The 24,298-nt window shown below is 43.0% G+C and overlaps 1 protein-coding gene and 1 long non-coding RNA gene across 2 annotated transcripts in view; one reads left to right on the top strand and one right to left on the bottom strand.

Annotated features, from left to right (window-relative positions):
- The window catches only part of LOC149978368 (uncharacterized), a 639,609-nt gene that overhangs the window by 331,237 nt on the left and 284,074 nt on the right, over positions 1–24,298 (bottom strand). The gene's annotated exons all lie outside the window — the stretch shown is intronic.
- The window catches only part of LOC149978371 (netrin receptor UNC5A-like), a 259,946-nt gene that overhangs the window by 178,687 nt on the left and 56,961 nt on the right, over positions 1–24,298 (top strand). The window lies entirely within an intron of this gene.

Here is a 24,298-nt window from a genome sequence, read left to right as displayed (position 1 = left end):
CTATCACAACCAGCTAAGATCAACCATCACAACCAGCTAAGATCAATCATCACAACCAGCTAAGATCAACCATCACAACCAGCTAAGATCAGCCATCACAACCAGCTAAGATCAACCATCACAACCAGCTAAGATCAGCCATCACAATCAGCTAAGATCAGCCATCACAACCAGCTAAGATCAACCATCACAACCAACTAAGATCAACTATCACAACCAGCTAAGATCAACCATCACAACCAGCTAGGATTAGTCATCACAACCAGCTAAGATCAGCCACCACAACCAGCTAAGATCAGCCATCACAACCAGCTAAGATCAACCATCACAACCAGCTAAGATCAGCCATCACAATCAGCTAAGATCAGCCATCACAACCAGCTAAGATCAGCCATCACAAGCAGGAAGTGAAGGTGGTGCTCCTCCAGGATGATACATGCTGGTGATCACACTAACCACCGTGTTAGAAGAAACCCTAAAGCCTTTTAATTACTAGAACAACATCTATAATATGTTCTGGCACCTTCTAACAACACCACCTTCTGGAAGAGCTCTAAGAGGATTACATTTAGGAGATCAGGAGGAGGAACACGGTTGGAATCAGACAAGAAGATTGGGAGGCTGGGAAGACATGGGGGAGAATATGTAAGTCAACCCTGAGAACACACACACACGCACACACGCACACACACACACACACACACACTCACACACACACACACACACACACACACACACGCTTACAAACACACATTCACACACACAGACACACATACACTTACAAACATGATTATGCTCGTCCTACATTCATATACATTTATGGAAACTGTAGGCTACATCAGCTGGATCTGATCGCGTGTCGGCACCGACAGTTCAACACCAACTGGATCTGATCGTGTGTCAGCACCGACAGTTCAACACCAACTGGATCTGATCCTGTGTCAGCACCGGCAGTTCAACACCAACTGGATCTGATCATGTGTCGGCACCGACAGTTCAACACCAACTGGATCTGATCCTGTGTCAGCACCGGCAGTTCAACACCAACTGAATCTGATCGTGTGTCGGCACCGGCAGTTCAACACCAACTGGATCTGATCCTGTGTCAGCACCGGCAGTTCAACACCAACTGGATCTGATCGCGTGTCGGCACCGGCAGTTCAACACCAACTGGATCTGATCCTGTGTCAGCACCGGCTGTTCAACACCAACTGGATCTGATCCTGTGTCGGCACCGGCAGTTCAACACCAACTGGATCTGATTGTGTGTCGGCACCGGCAGTTCAACACCAACTGGATCTGATCGCGTGTCGGCACCGGCAGTTAAAGCCTCACTCTATGCTTATGCGCGAGTGAAGTGAGTTAGGAAAAACTAAAAGTATGGGATCGGCTCGACACACGATGCGATAACGGCTCAACATTTCTGACACTGCTACAACTTTGTCAGAACCTACAACCGCACGTAGAGGTATTAAATGGTAGACCTAGACACTGAACGACCCAAGCCGTCCGTACGTAGAGGTAGTTCAATGTCAGACCTAGACCCTGTTACACTGAACAACCCAAGCCGTCCGTACGTAGAGGTAGTTCAATATCAGACCTAGACCCTGTTACACTGAACAACCCAAGCCGTCCGTACGTAGAGGTAGTTGATGGCAGACCTAGACCCTGTCAAACTGAACGACCCAAGACGTCCGTACGTAGAGATAGTTTAATGTCAGACCTAGACCCTGTCAAACTGAACGACCCAAGACGTCCGTACGTAGATCTCTCCATCTCTTCATCTCTCCATCCCTCCATCTATCATCCCTCCATCCCTCCATCTCTCCATCCCCCCATCCCTCCATCTATCATCCCTCCATCCCTCCATCTATCATCCCTACATCCCTCCATCTATCATCCCTCCATCTCTCCATCCCCCATCCCTCCATCTCTCCATCCCCCCATCCCTCCATCTATCATCCCTCCATCCCTCCATCTATCATCCCTACATCTCTCCATCTATCATCCCTCCATCTCTCCATCCCCCATCCCTCCATCTATCATCCCTCCATCCCTCCATATCTTCATCTCTCCATCAATCATCCCTCCATCCATCCGCTACATCTCTCCATCCCTCCATCTATCATCCCTCCATCCCTCCCTCCATCTCTCCATCCCTCCATCGCTTCGTCTCTCCATCTTAGTCTGTTTATGTCTCTTTTTGTCATCTCTCACTGATGCTCCACTTCAACATGTCACTTCCAGAGAGAATGAGGGAAAAAGAGAGAGAGAGAGAGACAGATAGAGAAGGAAGGGAGGGAGAGCTAGAGAGGTGTCAAAGTACTCCAGCCTCTGAAACCTACAGTGACACCTGTCCTCCTCGTCTCACCCTCATTTTCCTCTCCTCCACCTCCTCAGCCTCCTTCTCCTCTCGACTTTCTCCACCTCCTACTCCAGGGGTCTCTAGTTTCTCTCAGCTTTAAAGACAACTGAGAACTCTTGAGGATTTTCATCACCACAAAACGACATCCATTTCGGGGATCTAAGCATGGTACTAGGAGTGTAGTTTGACACAACATGGCTGACACAAAGCTTGGATGATTGGCAGGTTGAACAGCAGAGTGCCAGGCCTCTCTCTCTGGGATGACAGAAATACACTCATTACAGTCACAGTTGACACTCTTTGAGGGGTAAAATGTCTTTGTTCATCTGCAGATGTCTTTCCTGGATCATACTGTTTCATGTCTCTCTCTCAGGGTGGGTGATTAGTACACTGAGCCTCTCAATGGATTCCATCATCTTCAGCGTTGACAGTTTCCTCACAGTACCCAGTTTTGTTGTGACTAGCAGTCTGATCTATGTATGTCTTCATCAAACTTGTTGAATCATTTCAGGATCATTTTAGTTCAGTGTCTTTGTTTCACCCAACGTGTAACCTAAATACAATGACATGGTTCAAAATGTTGTTGATTTCACGTTGAATACATGTCAAACAACCAAATGTACAGTTGAAGTCGGAAGTTTACATACACTTAGGTTGGAGTCATTATAGGCACAGTCAACTTAGTGTATGTAAACTTCTGACCCTCTGGAATTGTGATACAGTGAATTATAAGTGAAATAAACAATTTTTGAAAGAATTACTTGTGTCATGCACAAAGTAGATGTCCTAAACGACTTGCCAAAACTGTAGTTTGATAACAAGACATTTATTGAGTGGTTGAAAAACGAGTTTTAACCTTTAAACAGCTTGGAAAATTCCAGAAAATTATGTCATGGCTTTAGAAGCTTCTGATAGGCTAATTGACATCATTTGAGTCAATTGGAGGTGTGCCTGTGGATGTATTTCAAGGCCTACCGTCAAACCGAGTGCCACTTTGCTTGACATCATGGGAAATTCAAAATAATTCAGCCAAGACCTCAGAATAGAAATTGTAGACCTCCACAAGTCTGGTTCATCCTTGGGAGCAATTTCCAAACGCCTGAAGGTACCACGTTCATCTGTACAAACAATAGTATGCAAGTATAAACACCATGGGTGTAAGGGATCCTGTCCTCCTCTTCTGAGGAGGAGTAGCGATAAGGATCGGATTACCAAAACGCAGCATGGTAAGTGTCCATAATGTTTATTTTAAAACATAAACTGAACACTACAAAATACAAAACAATAAACGTGAAATGAACGACACAGTCCCGTGGCAAACACTGACACGGAAGACAAACACCTACAACCCAAAACTGAAACCCAGGCTACCTAAGTATGATTCTCAATCAGGGACAACAATTGACAGCTGCCTCTGATTGAGAACCATACTAGGCCGAACTCAAAAACCAACATAGAAAACCAAACATAGACTTCCCACCCAACTCACGCCCTGACCATACTAAAAGAAAGATAAAATAGCAGAACTATGGTCAGAACGTGACAATGGGACCACACAGCCGTCATACCGCTCAGGAAGGAGACTCGCTCTGTCTCCTAGAGATGAACATCCTTTGGTGCGAAAAGTGCAAATCAATCCCAGAACAACAGCAAATGACCTTGTGAAGATGCTGGAGGAAGCAGGTACAAAAGTTCCTATATCCACAGTAAAACAAGTCCTATATCAACATAACCTGAAAGGCCGCTCAGCAAGGAAGAAGCCACTGCTCCAAAACCGCCATAAAAATCCAGACTATGGTTTGCAACTGCACATGGGGACAAAGATCGTACTTTTTGTAGAAATGTCCTCTGGTATGATGAAACAAAAATATAACTGTTAGGCCATAATGACCATCATTATGTTTGGAGGATAAAGGGGGAGGCTTGCAAGCCGAAGAACACCATCCCAACCGTGAAGCATGGGGGTGGCAGCATCATGTTGTGGGGGTGCTTTGCTGCAGGAGGGACTGGTGCACTTCACAAAATAGATGGCATCGGGAGGCAGGAAAATTACGTGGATATATTCAAGCAACATCTCAAGACATCAGTCAGGAAGTTAAAGCTTGCTCGCAAATGGGTCTTCCAAACGGACAATAACACCAAGCATTCTTCCAAAGTTGTGGCAAAATGGCTTAAGGACAACAAAGTCAAGGTATTGACCTCAATCATATAGGACCTCAATCCTATAGAAAATTTGTGGGCAGAACTGAAAAAGCACGTGCGAGCAAGGAGGCCTACAAACCTGACTCAGTTACACCAGCTCTGTCAGGAGGAATGGGCCAAAATTCACCCAACTTAATGTGGGAAGCTTGTGGAAGGCTACCCGAAATGTTTGACCCAAGATAAACAATTTAAAGGCAATGCTACCAATTACTATTGAGTGTATGTACACTTCTGACCCACTGGGAATGTGATGAAAGAAATAAAAGCTGAAATAAATCATTCTCTCTACTATAATTCTGACATTTCACTTTCTTAAAATAAAGTGGTGACCTTAACTGACCTAAGACAGGGAATTTTTACTAGGATTAAATGTCAGAATTGTGAAATACTGAGTGTAAATGTATTTGGTTAAGGTGTATGTAAACTTCCGACCCTAAATTAAAACTAGGTCTCGAATTGATGTCTGAGTCCATAATGTATGCAATGTAGTCAGACAACTAGTTCATTAAACGAACCCAAAGTGACATTATTAGTTCAAGGTGATAAATACAAAAGGGAAAATAAAAAAATAAAAAAATAAAAAAATATGGGTTTTATTTACAATGGTGTTTGTTCTTCACTGGTTGCCCTTTTCTCGTGGCAACAGGTCACACATCTTGCTGTTGTGAAGGCACACTGGTATTTCACCCAGTAGATATGGGAGTTTATCAACATTGGATTTGATTTTGGAATTCTTTAGGGCCAAATAGCGTTCTAGTTTGCTCTGTTTTTTTTGTAAATACTTTCTAATGTGTCAACTAATTAACTTTTTGTTTTCCCATAATTTGGTTGGGGTCTAATTGGTTGGGTCTAATTAGGTTGCTGCCTGTGGCTCTGTGGGGTCTGTTTGTATTTGTGATCTGAGCCCCAGGACCAGCTTGCTTAGGGTGCTCTTCTCCAGGTTCATTTCTCTGTAGGTGACGGCTTTGTCATGGAAGGTTTGGGAATCTCTTCATTTTAGGTGGTTGTAGAATTTAATGACACTTTTCTGGATTTTGATAATTAGCAGTTATCGGCCTAATTCTGTTCTGCTTGCATTATTTGGCATTTTACGTTGTACACAGGGAATATTTTTTCAGAATTCTGCATGCAGAGTCTCAATTTGGTGTTTGTCCCATTTTGTGAATTACTATTTGGTGAGCGGACCCCAGACATCAAAACCATGAAAGGCAATTAGTTCTATATCTGATTCAAGTATTTTTTCCCTGATCCTAATTAGTACGTCAAATTTGATCTTCCTTTTGATGTTATATAAGGCCCTTCTTGGCTTGTCTCTCAGATCGTTCACAGCTTTGTGGAAGTTACCTGTGGTGCTGATGTTTAGGCCGAGGTATGTATCGTTTTTTGTGTGCTCTAGGGCAATGGTGTCTAGATGGAATTTGTATTTGTGGTCCTGGCAGCTGTACCTTTTTTGGAACACCATTATTTTGGTCTTACTGAGATGTACTGTCAGGGCCCAGGTCTGACAGAATCTGTGCTGAAGATCTAGGTGCTGCTGTAGGCCCTCCTTGGTTGGTGACAGAAGCACCAGATCATCAGCAAACAGTAGACATTTGACTTCAGATTCTAGTAGGGTGAGGCCGGGTGCTGCAGACTGTACTAGTGCCAATTCGTTGATATATATGTTGAAGAGGGTGGGGCTTGACATGCATCCCTGTCTCACCCCACGGCCCTGTGGGAAGAAATGTATGCTTTTTTTTGCCAATTTTAACCACACACTTGTTGTTTTTTTTATTTTATAATGTTGAATGTTTTACCCCCAACACCACCTTCCATCAATTTCCATCAATGCCAAGTTCAGTCGAAATCAACAAAGCATGAGAAGACTTTGCGTTTGTTTTGGTTTGTTTGTCAATTAGGGTCTGCAGGGTGAATACGTGGCCTATCGTACTGTAATTTGTTAAAAAGCCAATTTAACATTTGCTCACTCATTGTTTACGCTGAGGAAATATACGAGTCTGCTGTTAATGATAATGCAGAGGATTTCCCCAAGATTGATGCATCTCTCCCTGTAATTAATGGGGTAAAATATGTTTCCACTTTTGTGGATTTAGGTGATCAGCCCTTGGTTCCAAAAATTAGGGAAGATGCCAGAGCTGAAGATTATGTTAAAGAGTTTAAATATAGCCAATTGTGGTATATTTAATAATTTCATTTAGGGAAATCATCAATCTACAGGCCTTTCTGGGTTGGAGGGTTTGTATTTTGTTCTGTAGTTCTGTAGTTCATGCTATGTAATTGGAGAATCCAGTGGGTTCTGGAATCCAGTGGGTTCTGGTCTTTTATAGTTGATTCTAAGATTTGTATTTGATCACGTATGTTTTTGCTGTTTGTTCTTTGTTATAGAGCCAAAAAGATGGGTGAAGTTGTTTACCCATACATCTCCACGTTGGATAGATAATTCTTTGTGTTGTTGTTTGTTTAGTGTTTTCCAATTTTCCCAGAAGGGGTTCGTGAATATGGATTATTCAGTTACATTGAGCTGATTTCTGATGTTTCTGTATTGTTTTAGTGATTCACCATAGTGACAGGTTTTCTGGGTCTCTATGTTTTTGGTTGGACAGGTTTCTCAATATCTTTCTTAGGTTTTTGCATTCTTCATAAAACCATTTGTCATTGTTTTTCATTTTCGTAGGTTGTCTGCTTGAAATGTTTAGATTTGATGAGAAGTTATGAGGTCAAATATACTCTTAAGGTTTTCTACTGCTAAGTTTACACCTTGTCTAGAAGGGATTGAATTTGTTGTTGCCTAATTGTTTTTTGGGGAGACTGACACACTATTGTCCTTCCATTTATAGCATTTATTAATGTTATTCAGTTCATTTGGCTTTGATGCTTGGGCATATCTCTGTTCAGGTAGACTGTGATTTTGCTGCGATCTAAACGGGTTGTCAATGCACTGACTGTGAACGCACTGAGAAACTCTGGTTTGAGGTCAGTGATAAAGTAGTCTACTGTACTACTGCCAACAGATTAGCTATAGGTGTGCCTACCATAGGAGTCCCCTTGAAGACTACCATTGACTATGTAAATACCTTGTGTCTGACAAAGCTGCAGGAGTTGTGACCCATTTTTTGGTTATGTTGATTATGTTGTCATTGTTGTGTCTAAGGGGGCATATGGGGGAGGGAATGCTGTCACCTCCAGGTTGGTGTTTGTCCCCCTGTGTGCTGAGGGTTTCAGGTTCTTGTCCAGTTCTGGAATTTAGGTCAACACAGACTAGTACATGTCTCTGAGCCTGGAAATGGTTGATCTCCCCCTCTAGGATGCAGAAGATGTCTTCATTAAAGTATGGGGATTCTATTGGGGGATATAGGTAGCACACAGGAGGACATTTTTCTATGTTGAGATAATTTCCTTATTAATTTCTAGCCAGATGCAAAATGTTCCTGTTTTGACTAAATTAATAGAGTGGGTTAGGTCTGCTCTATACCAAATTAGCATACCCCCTGAGTCTCTTCCCTGTTTCACACCTGGTAGTTTGGTGGATGGGACAACTAGCTCTCTGTAACCTAGAGAGCAACCAGTGGGTCCGTCTGCTCTATACCATGTTTCTTTTAGGATGACAATGTCTATATTTACGATTTCTTTGATGAAGTCTTTAGGCCAAAGGACCTCAGACCTTGTGTAGTCCAGAACATCTTTGTGTTCCATAGTGTCTAGTGCTGTTTTTTGTGTGGTTTAGGCCCGGTCCATTTCTCTCTCTTTCTCTCTGTCTGTCTCTCTCTCTCTCTCTCTCTCTCTCTCTCTCTCTCTCTCTATCTTTCGCTCTTTCTCTGCATGCTGGGAGTGTTTAGTGCATGCTGGGAATTGTATGATGTCTGGAGTTAGATCGTCTGTGTTTTCTTTTTTGTTTGACTTTTCTTGCTGGTTTTCCTTTTTTCAATAAATGATTAAGGTTATTATTATTATTATTTATTTGATTTATTTGTTGTGGAAGAATTAAATATATTGTATTTCTTATTTGAATTGCCCTGACATTGGTGTGGATGGCGACCCACGTGGGGACGTCCCTGTCACTTCAGCACGGCTTTAGGTGTGTTACTGAAGCTACTGTCACTGTGGAGGAGTTTCTGGTTGCTGTAGGAGAGAAGGTATGAAAATGTTGCTTACGTGTTGCGGATGAATAAAGTGTGGGTGTTTTTTTGGTTGTTGATCGGATGGTTCAGCATTGTGTAACTCTTACAGGTTGACTGCAAAATAAATGTAGAAATCTATATTATTCAATTATTGCACCCACACTGCTCGCGCGCGCCAACGAGTGTCTGCGTTGCCAAGGGCTAAAATAGATTGCGCTGCAAGTTCTACCTCTCCCATCTCCTCATTGGTTTATAGAAGCAGGTATCCACCCACGTGCAATCTCCTCATTGGTTTATAGAAGCACGTGCCATCTCCTCATTGGTTTATAGAAGCAGGTACCCACGTGCCATCTCCTCATTGGTTTATAGAAGCAGGTACCCACGTGCCATCTCCTCATTGGTTTATAGAAGCAGGTACCCACGTGCCATCTCCTCATTGGTTTATAGAAGCAGGTACCCACGTGCCATCTCCTCATTGGTTTATAGAAGCAGGTACCCACGTCCCATCTCCTCATTGGTTTATAGAAGCAGGTACCCACGTGCCATCTCCTCATTGGTTTATAGAAGCAGGTACCCACGTGCCATCTCCTCATTGGTTTATAGAAGCAGGTACCCACGTGCCATCTCCTCATTGGTTTATAGAAGCAGGTACCCACGTGCCATCTCCTCATTGGTTTATAGAAGCAGGTACCCACGTGCAATCTCCTCATTGGTTTATAGAAGCAGGTACCCACGTGCCATCTCCTCATTGGTTTATAGAAGCAGGTACCCACGTGCCATCTCCTCATTGGTTTATAGAAGCAGGTACCCACGTCCCATCTCCTCATTGGTTTATAGAAGCAGGTACCCACGTGCCATCTCCTCATTGGTTTATAGAAGCAGGTACCCACGTGCCATCTCCTCATTGGTTTATAGAAGCAGGTACCCACGTGCCATCTCCTCATTGGTTTATAGAAGCAGGTACCCACGTGCCATCTCCTCATTGGTTTATAGAAGCAGGTACCCACGTCCCATCTCCTCATTGGTTTATAGAAGCAGGTACCCACGTCCCATCTCCTCATTGGTTTATAGAAGCAGGTACCCACGTCCCATCTCCTCATTGGTTTATAGAAGCAGGTACCCACGTCCCATCTCCTCATTGGTTTATAGAAGCACGTGCCATCTCCTCATTGGTTTATAGAAGCAGGTACCCACGTGCCATCTCCTCATTGGTTTATAGAAGCAGGTACCCACGTCCCATCTCCTCATTGGTTTATAGAAGCAGGTACCCACGTCCCATCTCCTCATTGGTTTATAGAAGCACGTGCCATCTCCTCATTGGTTTATAGAAGCAGGTACCCACGTGCCATCTCCTCATTGGTTTATAGAAGCAGGTACCCACGTCCCATCTCCTCATTGGTTTATAGAAGCAGGTACCCACGTCCCATCTTCTCATTGGTTTATAGAAGCACGTCCCATCTCCTCATTGGTTTATAGAAGCAGGTACCCACGTCCCATCTCCTCATTGGTTTATAGAAGCAGGTACCCACGTCCCATCTCCTCATTGGTTTATAGAAGCACGTGCCATCTCCTCATTGGTTTATAGAAGCAGGTACCCACGTGCCATCTCCTCATTGGTTTATAGAAGCAGGTACCCACGTCCCATCTCCTCATTGGTTTATAGAAGCAGGTACCCACGTCCCATCTCCTCATTGGTTTATAGAAGCAGGTACCCACGTCCCATCTCCTCATTGGTTTATAGAAGCAGGTACCCACCCACGTCCAATCTCCTCATTGGTTTATAGAAGCAGGTACCCACGTGCCATCTCCTCATTGGTTTATAGAAGCAGATACCCACGTCCCATCTCCTCATTGGTTTATAGAAGCAGGTACCCACCCACGTCCCATCTCCTCATTGGTTTATAGAAGCAGGTACCCACGTCCCATCTCCTCATTGGTTTATAGAAGCAGGTACCCACGTCCCATCTCCTCATTGGTTTATAGAAGCAGGTACCCACGTCCCATCTCCTCATTGGTTTATAGAAGCAGGTACCCACGTCCCATCTCGTCATTGGTTTATAGAAGCAGGTACCCACGTCCCATCTCCTCATTGGTTTATAGAAGCAGGTACCCACGTGCCATCTCCTCATTGGTTTATAGAAGCAGGTACCCACGTGCCATCTCCTCATTGGTTTATAGAAGCAGGTACCCACGTGCCATCTCCTCATTGGTTTATAGAAGCAGGTACCCACGTGCCATCTTCTCATTGGTTTATAGAAGCAGGTACCCACGTGCCATCTCCTCATTGGTTTATAGAAGCAGGTACCCACGTGCCATCTCCTCATTGGTTTATAGAAGCAGGTACCCACGTGCCATCTCCTCATTGGTTTATAGAAGCAGGTACCCACCCACGTGCCATCCCCTCATTGGTTTATAGAAGCAGGTACCCACGTCCCATCTCCTCATTGGTTTATAGAAGCAGGTACCCACGTGCCATCTCCTCATTGGTTTATAGAAGCAGGTACCCACGTGCCATCTCCTCATTGGTTTATAGAAGCAGGTACCCACGTGCAATCTCCTCATTGGTTTATAGAATCAGGTACCCACGTGCCATCTCCTCATTGGTTTATAGAAGCAGGTACCCACCCACGTCCAATCTCCTCATTGGTTTATAGAAGCAGGTCCCACGTGCCATCTCCTCATTGGTTTATAGAAGCAGGTACCCACGTGCCATCTCCTCATTGGTTTATAGAAGCAGGTACCCACGTGCCATCTCCTCATTGGTTTATAGAAGCAGGTACTCACGTGCCATATCCTCATTGGTTTATAGAAGCAGGTACCCACGTGCCATCTCCTCATTGGTTTATAGAAGCAGGTACCCACGTGCCATCTCCTCATTGGTTATACCCACGTGGGTGACTGAAAGACAAACGTGATCAGTGGTGGTAATGCACCTAATTTATGAAAGTTGCCAATCGCAATATAAAGTCAGGAGGAGAAAAAGCCTGGAAGGAGGAGAGATGACTACAAACATGTGTGGATTAATCGGTGAAGTAGAGGACCTTGTGCATTTTAGGTAAAATAACAACTCAATGTTTATATCCCAGGACAAATTAGCTTGCAACAGCAAGCTAGCTAAATAGGACAAAAATAGGACAAATTGCCATAAATGTTTAATGCTTTTCGACCTGTCCCCAAATTAATATAATTGGTTCAGAGTTCGTTTTGATATTTTAACCTGCGTGTCGTGATCGCGTTTGGTGTGGGGGGACAAAATACATTTATGCACGATGGCACACGATGGCACACGATGGCACACGGTGGCACACGGTGGCACACGATGGCACACGGTGGCACACGATGGCACACGGTGGCGCACGGTGGCACACGATGGTGCACGATGGCACACGATGGCACACAATGGCACACAATGGCACACGGTGGCACACGGTGGCGCACGGTGGCAAATCACAGCCGGTTTGGTTTCCAAGTTAAAGGTGTTTTTTCATGTTACGCCGCTTCTTTCTTCGTCAACAATGGTAACAATTTAGAATGTACTGCCGTTTATTCCCATTGAGCTGTTGGAGCGAATGTACTGCCGTTTATTCCCATTGAGCTGTTGGAGCGAATGTACTGCCGTTTATTCCCATTGAGCTATTGGAGCGAATGTACTGCCGTTTATTCCCATTGAGCTGTTGGAGCGAATGTACTGCCGTTTATTCCCATTGAGCTGTTGGAGCGAATGTACTGCCGTTTATTCCCATTGAGCTGTTGGAGCGAATGTACTGTCGTTTATTCCCATTGAGCTATTGGAGCGAATGTACTGCCGTTTATTCCCATTGAACTATTGGAGCGAATGTACTGCCGTTTATTCCCATTGAGCTATTGGAGCGAATGTACTGCCGTTTATTCCCATTGAGCTATTGGAGCGAATGTACTGTCGTTTATTCCCATTGAGCTATTGGAGCGAATGTACTGCCGTTTATTCCCATTGAGCTATTGGAGCGAATGTACTGCCGTTTATTCCCATTGAACTATTGGAGCGAATGTACTGCCGTTTATTCCCATTGAGCTATTGGAGCGAATGTACTGCCGTTTATTCCCATTGAGCTGTTGGAGCGAATGTACTGCCGTTTATTCCCATTGAGCTATTGGAGCGCGAGTTTTTGCCATTTGAGAAGTTTGCAAGTTCAATTAAGATTGTCCCATTGGGTTTCAAATACCCGGCTCTGAAACAGGTTATGTCGTTTCGAACACCCGGCTCTGAAACAGGTTATGTCGTTTCGATCACCCGGCTCTGAAACAGGTTATGTCGTTTCGATCACCCGGCTCTGAAACAGGTTATGTCGTTTCGATCACCCGGCTCTGAAACAGGTTATGTCGTTTCGATCACCCGGCTCTGAAACAGGTTATGTCGTTTCGATCACCCGGCTCTGAAACAGGTTATGTCGTTTCGAACACCCGGCTCTGAAACAGGTTATGTCGTTTCAGCGACAGGTGTTTTTGGACTCACCGGAGCAGACCTAGGAGGTGTGGTTTAAAGTAAGGTATGACAACAGACTGTATATGTCTTATGCTGGTACAGGTAGTCAACTGTGTTTTGAGTGTGGCTATGGTGGCCATAAGCGACATGCTTGCCCGAAAAGGGAGAAGGCAGAGCGAGGGTCGCAGGTGGTCCTCGTAACACCTGGGCCCTCTGATGTAGGGAGAGGTGGGCCGACAGTGGTAGAGCAGCCACAAGCACCCGTTGCTGAGGAACAAGTTGTCCGTGTTGAGGGTAATGAGTTGCAGCTTGTACCAGAGGGAAACATAGCGTCTGATGTGCAGCAGATAAATATTGTTGTAGGATGGATCTGGGGAGCCATTTCCCCAGACTGGTGAGGAAATGCCCAGTACGAATTATGGGGTTCAGGTGGGGCTAGTCTCCCAGGTAGTGGAGGAGATGCCCGGTATGAGTGATGGGGTGCAAGTGGGGAGTGTTGAGAGTGATGTGGCAGAGGGGAGTCAGGGGTCTGTGGCCTCAGTTGAGGAAGATCAGGAAAAGGATATGGAAATATTTTTTGATTTGATAGCAGCTGGCGACGACTCAATTTACAATCTAGAGGAGGTAAATGGGTTCCTGGATCAGACTTTTGGGAAATCTGTCAAATTAGCAGATTTCTTTAGTTGATAAGTTTGTGAGGGCAGCTGTGGTGTTACAGAAGACGGTGGGGTTCGACCAGTTGAATGTGAAGAAGCGTTTCCTGCTTGAGGAAATGTGTTACTGCTGTTGCAGCAGCAAAGGGTAATGGGAAACGTAGTCAGGTTCAGAGAAAATTAAAACAATGATGATGATCATGACTCATAGGGTGTTTCTTTCTCTTTGTCTGGTTCCTCTGTGGTTTCTTCTGCTTTTCCTTTCTCTTTTCTACATGGAGGTACTAAGGGGAGGTTCTCTCAATATTAATGGGGGAAGGGACAGGAATAAGAGGGCTTGGGTATTAGAAGTAATAAAACAGAAAAGGATTGATGTAGTTTTTCTACAGGAGACACATAGTGATGAGGAAAATGAGGTTGACTGGGGTATGTGATGGGAGGGGCAGCATATACTCAGTCATGGTACTAATTTCAGTGCTGGGGTGGCAATTTGGTTTCCCTCAGGCTTAGGGGTGACTGTGGTATCTACAACAGAGATTGTCAAGGGACGGGATTTATTGGTCAAGGTGGATGTTATGGTTTTTTTTGTATGTTAATGCTCCTAATGAGGGTACAGAGGGTATTGCTGTGTTTGATCAACTAAAGGAAACCTTGAGACAGTGTGACCAAAAGAGGGTGAATGGTTTTAGAGGGTGACTGGAACTGTACAGTGGATTTTACTGTTGATCGCACCGCTGAAGAACCTCACCTGCGGTCAGCTACCTGCCTGTCTGGTCTATTAACTGAGTTTGAGCTTTCTGATGTGTGGAGAGTAACGAATGCTAAAGTTAGCTAGTACACATGGCTAAAAGGTAATGAAGGTCGTGTCAGTGCAGCAAGGTTAGACAGGTTGTATGTATCTGATCACTACTGTAGTAGGGTTGGAAGGTTAGACAGGTGGTATGTATCTGATCTCTACTGTAGCAGGGTTGGAAGGTTAGACAGGTTGTATGTATCTGATCACTACTGTAGTAGGGTTGGAAGGTTAGACAGGTTGTATGTATCTGATCACTACTGTAGTAGGGTTGGAAGGTTAGACAGGTTGTATGTAATCTGATCTCTACTGTAGTAGGGTTGGAAGGTTAGACAGGTTGTATGTATCTGATCACTACTGTAGTAGGGTTGGAAGGTTAGACAGGTTGTATATATCTGATCTCTACTGTAGTCAGGTTGGAAGGTTAGACAGGTGGTATGAATCTGATCACTACTGTAGTAGGGTTGGAAGGTTAGACAGGTTGTATGTATCTGATCACTACTGTAGTAGGGTTGGAAGGTTAGACAGGTTGTATGTATCTGATCACTACTGTAGTAGGGTTGGAAGGTTAGACAGGTTGTATGTATCTGATCTCTACTGTAGTAGGGTTGGAAGGTTAGACAGGTTGTATGTATCTGATCACTACTGTAGTAGTTAATGAAGGTTAGACAGGTTGTATGTATCTGATCTCTACTGTAGTAGGGTTGGAAGGTTAGACAGGTTGTATGTGTCTGATCATTACTGTAGTAGGGTTGGAAGGTGTGACATCACTCCTGAGGGTTTCTCTGATCACCATAGTGTGTCTGTTAATATTCATTTGTGCTGTCCACAAAGGTCGTCACCTTTTTGGTATTTTAATGTAAAGTTGTTACACGATGTCATGTTTTGGGAAAAGGTTTTGCTGTTTTGGGAAAAATTTAGGGTTATTCAGTTACATTTTGAGTCCTTGAGACAATGGTGGGAGGTTGGGAAAGCCCAAGTATTTGTGTTTTATCAACAGTCTACTGCTCTCTATTGTGTGACGTATCAGGGACCTTGAACAGGACATCAAATCTATTGAATTGAAGCTGTTCACTCAGAATGACCCTGGACTAGTCACGAACTTACAGAACAAGCGATATGAACTGAGGTCATTTTTTTTTTTTACATGAAAGAGTGAAGTGTGCTTTGATTAGGTCTCGTTTTGCTACCCTCAAGGATATGAACGCTCCTAGTCGACATTGCAACACAAACAGACGGTCTGCCTTCGTCTCCCTGATGGGAAGGTGACCACGGATGACGGTGAGATGCACCAAGATGCAGTGGATTTCTACTCTGCCCTCTATAAGCTGAAGGATTGTGATTATCTGTGTACTGAACAGGATGTTTTTTTTTGTCTTGGATGAGTTCACTGTATGCCGGGGCCTCATGTATGGTGAAGGTGGGGGGTGGTCTTATATCCTTATGTACATATTATATCCTTATGTACATATTCTTTATCCCCTTACACTGTGTACAAGACAGTAGTTTTGGAATTGTTAGTTAGATTACTTGTTATTACTGCATTGTCGGAACTAGAAGCACAAGCATTTCGCTACACTCGCATTAACATCTGCTAACCATGTGTATGTGACAAATACAATTTGATTTGATTTGATTTGGTTTGAGCTGCCCCATCCCCGTCCATAGGGGTATTAGGCAGGGATGCCCAATTTCAGGACTGTTATGTTGTCTGGCAATTGAACCAATGTTTTTTAAAAGGGAGGCTTACTGGTTTCTCTGAACCAGTTGTAATGAAGGGTCCTACCATAGCACTGTCTGTGCATGCAGATGGCATGACCGTTTTTATTACAGGGGGTGAGGATGTTAAGAATCTCTCAAACACTTTTAAGGTTCTCGACAGCTAGAGTCAACTGGGAAAATAGTGAATCGCTGTGGGCAGGTCGGCTTCAGACAGGGTCTGCTCCACGGTTACCAGGGGGCTTCAGACAGGGTCTGCTCCACGGTTACCAGGGAGGCTTCAGACAGGGTCTGCTCCACGGTTACCAGGGAGGCTTCAGACAGGGTCAGCTCCACGGTTACCAGGGAGGCTTCAGACAGGGTCTGCTCCACGATTACCAGGGAGGCTTCAGACAGGGTCTGCTCCACGGTTACCAGGGGGGCTTCAGACAGGGTCAGCTCCACGGTTACCAGGGGGGCTTCAGACAGGGTCTGCTCCACGGTTACCAGGGAGGTTTCAGACAGGGTCAGCTCCACGGTTACCAGGTCGGCTTCAGACAGGGTCTGCTCCACGGTTACCAGGGGGCTTCAGACAGGGTCAGCTCCACGGTTACCAGGTCGGCTTCAGACAGGGTCTGCTCCACGGTTACCAGGGGGGCTTCAGACAGGGTCTGCTCCACGGTTACCAGGGAGGCTTCAGACAGGGTCAGCTCCACGGTTACCAGGGGGGCTTCAGTGGGGCAGAGATGGGATGAAGACCTTGGGAGTTTTTCTAGGCTCCGATGTCTTTTAAAAAAGTAACTGGGAGGGTGTAGTGGAGAAAGTGTGTGCCAGATTGTCAAGGTGGAAATGGATGCTACCCCAGCTGTCTTATAGGGTGTCATGATGTTGGCCTGATGGGGGAGGTTTATGACCCCCATAAATACCTTTCCCTTTCTTACTCTCTCTACTCTACCGATGTGACTATTGAAAATCCCTTTGTTAACATAGAGAGTCTGGTAACATCAAAAGGTGGGAAACTGAACCACATTTCGGTAATCCAAACAGTTACACAAAATATGCATTGGTACTTAATGAATATGATGTCAGATCAGTTGGCGTCTGAGGCATTATTACTGATAATAGGATGACATAAACTGTTTCTTGGAAAGTCTACACATTCTAGTTATCAGATTCAAATGGAATTGTTGTGCAATTTAAACGTTTTAATATGAAACTATTTGTGAAAAGATTAAATGTCATTTTAGCTTCTAAATGAGAGAATTGGTTTTCATGAGTGAACTATGCTCAACTCAGTGGCCCCGCCCATGTGAACAGACATTGGTTATAAACTATGAAACACGGCCCTCTCTCCCAACCTTATATAAGCCCCTTGGCGAAAATGTAACTTCCTGTTCCAAGGACGTGTGGACTTGAGGTCCCCACATTGAAAGGACAAAGACCACCTACAAAACTAAGCCAACCTCAGCAAGAACCTAACGAAATTAGCATTGAATTTCAATGTGAAGGTGACGACCTACACGCCGGAAGGATGAATTTCGACTATACCAGCCAGAATATAGCATGAGCATGTAGCATGGCAACTTGGTATGAACTTTGAACCCTTATTCACTAAAGAAGTGATACCTCCTAGCCATTGCGTTAGCGTAGCAACTGTAGACGTGGGCTAGGAGAGGACGGACATAGTACCCCTTTCTTTGTGTGACCAGCCGTCATATCTGTTCCGTCCGCTAGGGATGTTTTCCTTTATGACATCATTTGTAATCATTCATTCTGTGTAAATGTAATTCTGTGTTATTATTTAGGCATTTAGTAAATAAATAATTAGACCAAATGTTGTATTTCTCATTAAACTTGTTAGCCAGGGTTCGTGAAGATAACCAAGACTTTACAACTTTCAGATGAGACTAAATAAGGTGACGATTAAATATTGACTGCTGTTGATGTAAAAGATGACCAGGTTTTTAAGAGTTTATTCGGAAGATAACAGCTCTATAAAAAAAACGTTGTGGTGACATTACTCATCTCATATGTATATACTGTACTCTATACCATCTACTGCGTCTTGCCATCTAGATGTAATGTATCACTAGCCACTTTAAACAATGCCACTTTATATAATGTTTACATACCCTACATTACTCATCTCATATGTATATTCTGTACTCTATACTGTGTTGGTATGTGTTAATAACATTTAGACTACATTACCCAGCAGGCTATGCGGGAGGCGGATGGTTATAAGGAACAAACATAACATGGTGTCAGATTGGTAGTCGCTATGAAGAGACAGAGAAAAGAAAGGAGTTACTCTGCAAATTTCTGCGATGAAAATTGAACATTCTACCACAAGTCAAGTGACGTGAGTAGTCGAAGATGCTAGCTTGCAAGAGCAACGAGCCGCAGCAGCGAGAGTGACAGCAGCGAGAGTGACAGCAGCGAGAGCGAGGCTGCATTGGAATCTGTTGACGAGCAAGTTGATGAGCAACATACTGAAGTACATACTGAAGTATGAGAAATTGACACTGTTCCTGTTCTCCGTCATGGATAGGCGTAGTCCTCCTACTCCTATGAAGTTAACAGGCAATCTAGCTGACAATTGGAAACGTTTCAAGCAGAGATTCAATATCTCCCTAGCAGCCAGTGGAGCAGGGGGAGATGATGACAAATTGAAAGCTTCCATTTTTCTGAATGTTATTGGAGAGGATGCTTTGGACATTTACAATCGCTTTCAACAAGACGAGGCAAACTTGACTTTGACTTTGCTAATGGCTAAATGTGAGGAGTACTTTGTACCAAGCCAGAACGTCACGTTTGAGAGATACAAGTTTTTCTCTCATGATCAGAAACAGGTCAGTTTTGACAGTATTTGGCTGAGCTGAACACACTGAGCAAAACGTGTGAATTTGAAAATCTGAAAGACTCACCAGTGAAAGACAGGATAGTCTGTGGCATACTTGATAATGGACTCGAGGAGAGATCGCTGCGTGACCAAGATATAACTTTGGATAAAGCAGTGGATATGTTCCGAGGAGCTGAAACCATCAGAGCACAAGCTAAAGAGCTGTGCAGGGAAGAGACGTCAGCAATAAAAAAGAGAGGAGCAATACACACAACAAAACAAAAACAAGCAAAGGAGAGATATCAAAACACTACATGTGGAAAATTTGGATTTATCCATCCACAACCCCAAAAAAATGCCCTGCATATGGAAAATCATGTAACAACTTCTGGAAAAGTAATCATTTCTCAAAATGCTGCCAAGCTGAGGCTACAAAGAAAAAGATTCACACAGTCGAGGAGATGGAAGAATTCTTTGTTGATTCTGTGGAAATATGCAATGCAGTAAATGCTTAATGGATTGTGCCATTGACTGTGAATGAAACCGTAATACCATTCAAGGTTGATACTGGAGCTGGAGGTAAACCTGTTGTCGCTGGATGACTACAAAAAACTGAAGGTGAAGAGCAAAATACACCCGGTGAAAATGAAGGTTACTGGTTATACTGGGGAGAACGTACCAGTCAAAGATAGCTGCATAGTAACTTTACAGCACAAAGGAAAACAGTTCAGAGCACAGCTGCCGATTGTGGAAAAGAGTGTACAGCCTATTCTAGGAATCAATGCATGTGAAAAGCTCTATTTGTTGAAAAGAGTGTATGTAGTGACATCACCGACTGAAAATGACCAAGAATCAGTACTGGCTGAGTATGAGGATGTGTTTGAGGGTCTTGGATGTTTACCAGGAGAACACAAAATATGTACTGATGACAAAATGACTCCAGTTGTGCATGCTTCAGAAAAGTTCAATTTGCACTGAGGAAAAAGCTCAAAGAGGAACTCGGATGCATGGAAAAGATGGACGTCATCACAAAAATGGATGAACCTACAGACTGGGTAAGCTCACTGGTTATTGTGGTGAAAAAGAACGGCGATCTCAGGATATGTCTAGACCCGAGAGATCTCAACAAAGCAATCAAGAGAGCATTTCAATTTGCCAACCAGAGAAGAGATAATGTCCCAGTTTGCTGGAGCAAAGTGGTTCAGTAAGCTTGATGCCTCATCAGGATTCTTGCAAATGAAGCTAGATGATGCAAGCTTAAGGCTATGCACATTCAATACAACACCTGAGGGCAGGTACAGATTTCTTCATTTACCATATGGGATTCTCTCAGCGCCAGAGGTCTACCACAAGACAATCCACATGATCTTTCAGCACTATGATGGACGACATCATCTCTCTGGGGGCCCACAAAAGAAGAACACGATGCGAGAGTGAGACAAGTGCTGGACCTGACACGGAAAGTCAACCTAAAACTAAACAAGGACAAATGGGAGTTTGGTGTGAAAACACTTACCTTCGTGGGAGATGTACTTTCAGAGGACGGAGTCAAACCAGACCCGAGGAAAACATCAGCCATCAACAACATGGAGCGCCCCGAAGAACAAGGACGATGTGAGACGCTTCATGGGCATGATCACCTACCTTGCAAAGTTCATACCTCAACTGTCAGCACAGTCCACTCAGTCCACTCAGATGTCTTCTGGAACAGAAAAATGAATGGTCCCATGAACAGGAAAACTGCTTCAAAAACCTAAAGAAGACAATCACAGAAGAGCCAGTGCTCAGGTTCTATGATCCAGAGAAAAGCACAAGGATTTCTGCAGATGCGTCACAGTTTGGCCTGGGAGCAGTTCTTCTGCAACAGCATGACGACACATGGCAACCCATCGCTTATGCGTCCAGAGCCTTGACAGGTGCAGAGAAAAGGTATGCACAAATAGAGAAAGAACTACTGGCGAACACATACGCTTGTGAAAGGTTTCATCAATACATCTACGGACGAGACTTCGAAGTAGAATCCGACCGCAAACCATTGGTATCAATCATGTCTAAGCCACTGAATGATTGTCCAATGAGAATCCAGAGAATGTTGATGGGTCGTCGCATCAGAACCAGCCTACCCGTCCGTGAGGACTTACTAACACCCCAGAGGTGCTCACAAAGTCAAACTCGCAAAGGAAAAACAGAAAGACAAACAAAAACAGCGACACGACCAAAAAAGTGCAAGACACTTACCTGAACTGAAACCTGGAGATCATGTACTTGGACTACGAGACATCACTACAAGAACCTGGATGCAGCAAGGGTGTGTGCAGAGAGAAGTTGCACCGCGATCCTATGAGATCCAAACGGAGCATGGATCACAACTGAGACGAAACAGAGTGGATCTAAGGCTTCAGCCATTCACTCAAGGGACTGAGGATCATCAGGAGGATACTGCTGAAGCGTCAAATGCCTTTAGCAATGGACAATTCAGTCAGAACGCTGTACAACTGTTTCAGGAAGCACTTCAGCAGAACGAGCAAAAAGGACTGTCAGAGCCCCTGGAATAAGCTTATGGAGAATTGCTAAAAATACATTTTAAAAAGGGGCACATACAAACTGAAAGTTTTGTGAAAGGGAAATAGAGCCACAATAGATTGTTGGACAGACTATATTTAGTTGAAGAAAAACAAATATTTTTAAGGAAAAAATTATTGAAAACAAATGTGTTTTGACATGTATAGTTACATAGAAAATTTGTTTTCTTTTAAAGGAAAGGAGATGTGTTGTTATGTGTTAATAACATTTAGACTACGTTACCCAGCAGGCTATGCGGGAGGCAGATGGTTAAGGAATGCCTTGCATGGCTAAACATGGAGTTTTCTAGCTGAAGTATATGTTCATTAAAAGTAGTTAAACCTACACCCCAGTTTGTCATTATATAAGGAACAAACATAACATATACCATCTACTGCATCTTGCCTATGCCGTTCAGACATCACTCATTTATATACTTTTATGTACATATTCTTATTCATTCCTTTACACTTGTGTGTATCAGGTAGTTGTCGTGAAATTGTTAGATTACTTGTTAGATATTACTGCACGGTCGGAACTAGAAGTACAAGCATTTCGCTACACTTGCATTTACATCTGCTAACCATGTGTATGTGACCAATACAATTTGATTTGATTTGACAAGCTAGATCTACTGTCTCTTTTATATAATGACAGACAAGCTAGATTTACTGTCTCTATTATATTATGACAGACCAGCTAGATCTACTGTCTCTATTATATAATGACAGACCTGCTAGATCTACTGCCTCTATTATGTTATGACAGACCAGCTAGATCTACTGCCTCAATTACATTACGACAGACCAGCTGGATCTACTGTCTCTATTATATTATGACAGACAAGCTAGATTCTCTCTCTCTCTCTTCCTCTCTCTCTCTCTGTCTCTCTCTCTCTTCCTCTCTCTCTCCCTCTCTCGCTCTTCCTCTCTCTCTCTCTCTCTCTCTCTCCCTCTCTCGCTCTTCCTCTCTCTCTCTCTCTCTCTTCCTCTCTTTATCCTATCTCCCTCTATCCCTCTCTCTCTTTTTCAATTAAATTCAGCAGACTTTATTGACAAGTTAAATTACTTTCATTGTCAAAATATAGATATAACACAATTTGCAGGACCAACACCAATAACAATAGTAGTATTGGAAAGAGAAAAGGATTACTATTAACAACAACTACAACAACAATATTAATGAGAATGATAAGCAATAGTAGTAGACTAGTCTCAACCTGACCGAGAAGCCACATGACATGGTATGAAAGACAAAACAAAACTAAATGGGAAATATAGTTGACAATGACATTGCACTTTTCACTGGCTGTGCCTCAGTTTGTGGCAGGAGGACACATATTTGGCTGACAAATGTCAGCTTTTCACTCAATAAATATTGACTTTCTTTAAATTCTTTAAATTTCTTCTTCAAATTCTTCAAATTTCAAATTGTTTTTACTGATTGATACTATCTCTGTCACTCTCTCTCTCTCTGTCTCTCTGTCTCTCTGTCTCTGTCACTCTCTCTCTGTCTCTCTGTCTCTCTGTCTCTGTCACTCTCTCTCTGTCACTCTCTCTCTGTCTCTGTCTCTCTATGTCTCTGTCACTCTCTCTCTGTCTCTCTGTCTCTGTGTCTCTGTCACTCTCTCTCTCTCTCTCTCTCTCTCTCTCTCTCTCTCTCTCTCTGTCTCTCTGTCTCTGTGTCTGTCTGTCTCTGTCTCTGTCTCTCTGTCTCTGTCTCTCTGTCTCTGTCTCTGTGTCTCTGTCACTCTCTCTCTCTCTCTCTCTCTCTCTGTCTCTGTCTGTCTCTCTCTCATTGAGGGGTTATCTAGATCAGTGATGGATCTGTAAACATGTTTAGACTTAATAGACACAGCCCTCCAAGGGCTACACATCCTGGCCTGTCATAAAGAGAGACTGAGTCACACTCCCTGACAATACTGGCATGTAGACACACACATTGTTCATAGTTTCGTCTGTATGTTTTTCATAAAAAGTTTGGGAAACACTGCACTAGATTTTATATACATATATACACTACCGTTCAAAAGTTTGGGGTCAATTAGAAATGTCTTTGTTTTTGAACCATCACTCCTGTGTTCCAATGGCACGTTGTGTTAGCTATTCCAAGATTATTATTATTATTATTGTTGTTATTATTACTCGTATTATTATTATTATTAATATGAATACTATTATTATTATTATTATTATTGCTGTTATTGTTATTATTACTCTTGTTATTATTAGTATTATTATTAATATGAATACTATTATTATTATTCTTGTTGTTATTATTACTCTTATTATTATTATTATTATTATTAATATGAATACTATTATTATTATTCTTGTTGTTATTATTACTCTTATTATTATTATTATTATTATTATTATTAATATGAATACTATTATTATTATTATTGTTGTTATTATTACTCTTATTATTATTATGATTATTACTCATCTTATTATTATTGTTGTTGTATCATTAGTATTATTATTAGTGTCGTTATAGTATTAGAATTATTATTATTGTTGTTGTTATTATTACTCTTGTTATTATTGTATTATTACTGGTATTATTATTATAGTTGTTATCATTATTGTTTTTGTTATTAT

Source organism: Oncorhynchus mykiss, chromosome 14 (genome assembly GCF_057628025.1).
Source record: "Oncorhynchus mykiss isolate SJ-2025 chromosome 14, ASM5762802v1, whole genome shotgun sequence".
In the NCBI taxonomy this organism is placed as follows: Eukaryota; Metazoa; Chordata; class Actinopteri; order Salmoniformes; family Salmonidae; genus Oncorhynchus; species Oncorhynchus mykiss.
The sequence above is the reverse complement of the archived record's forward strand: the minus strand, read 5'-3'. Positions and strand labels throughout refer to the sequence as shown.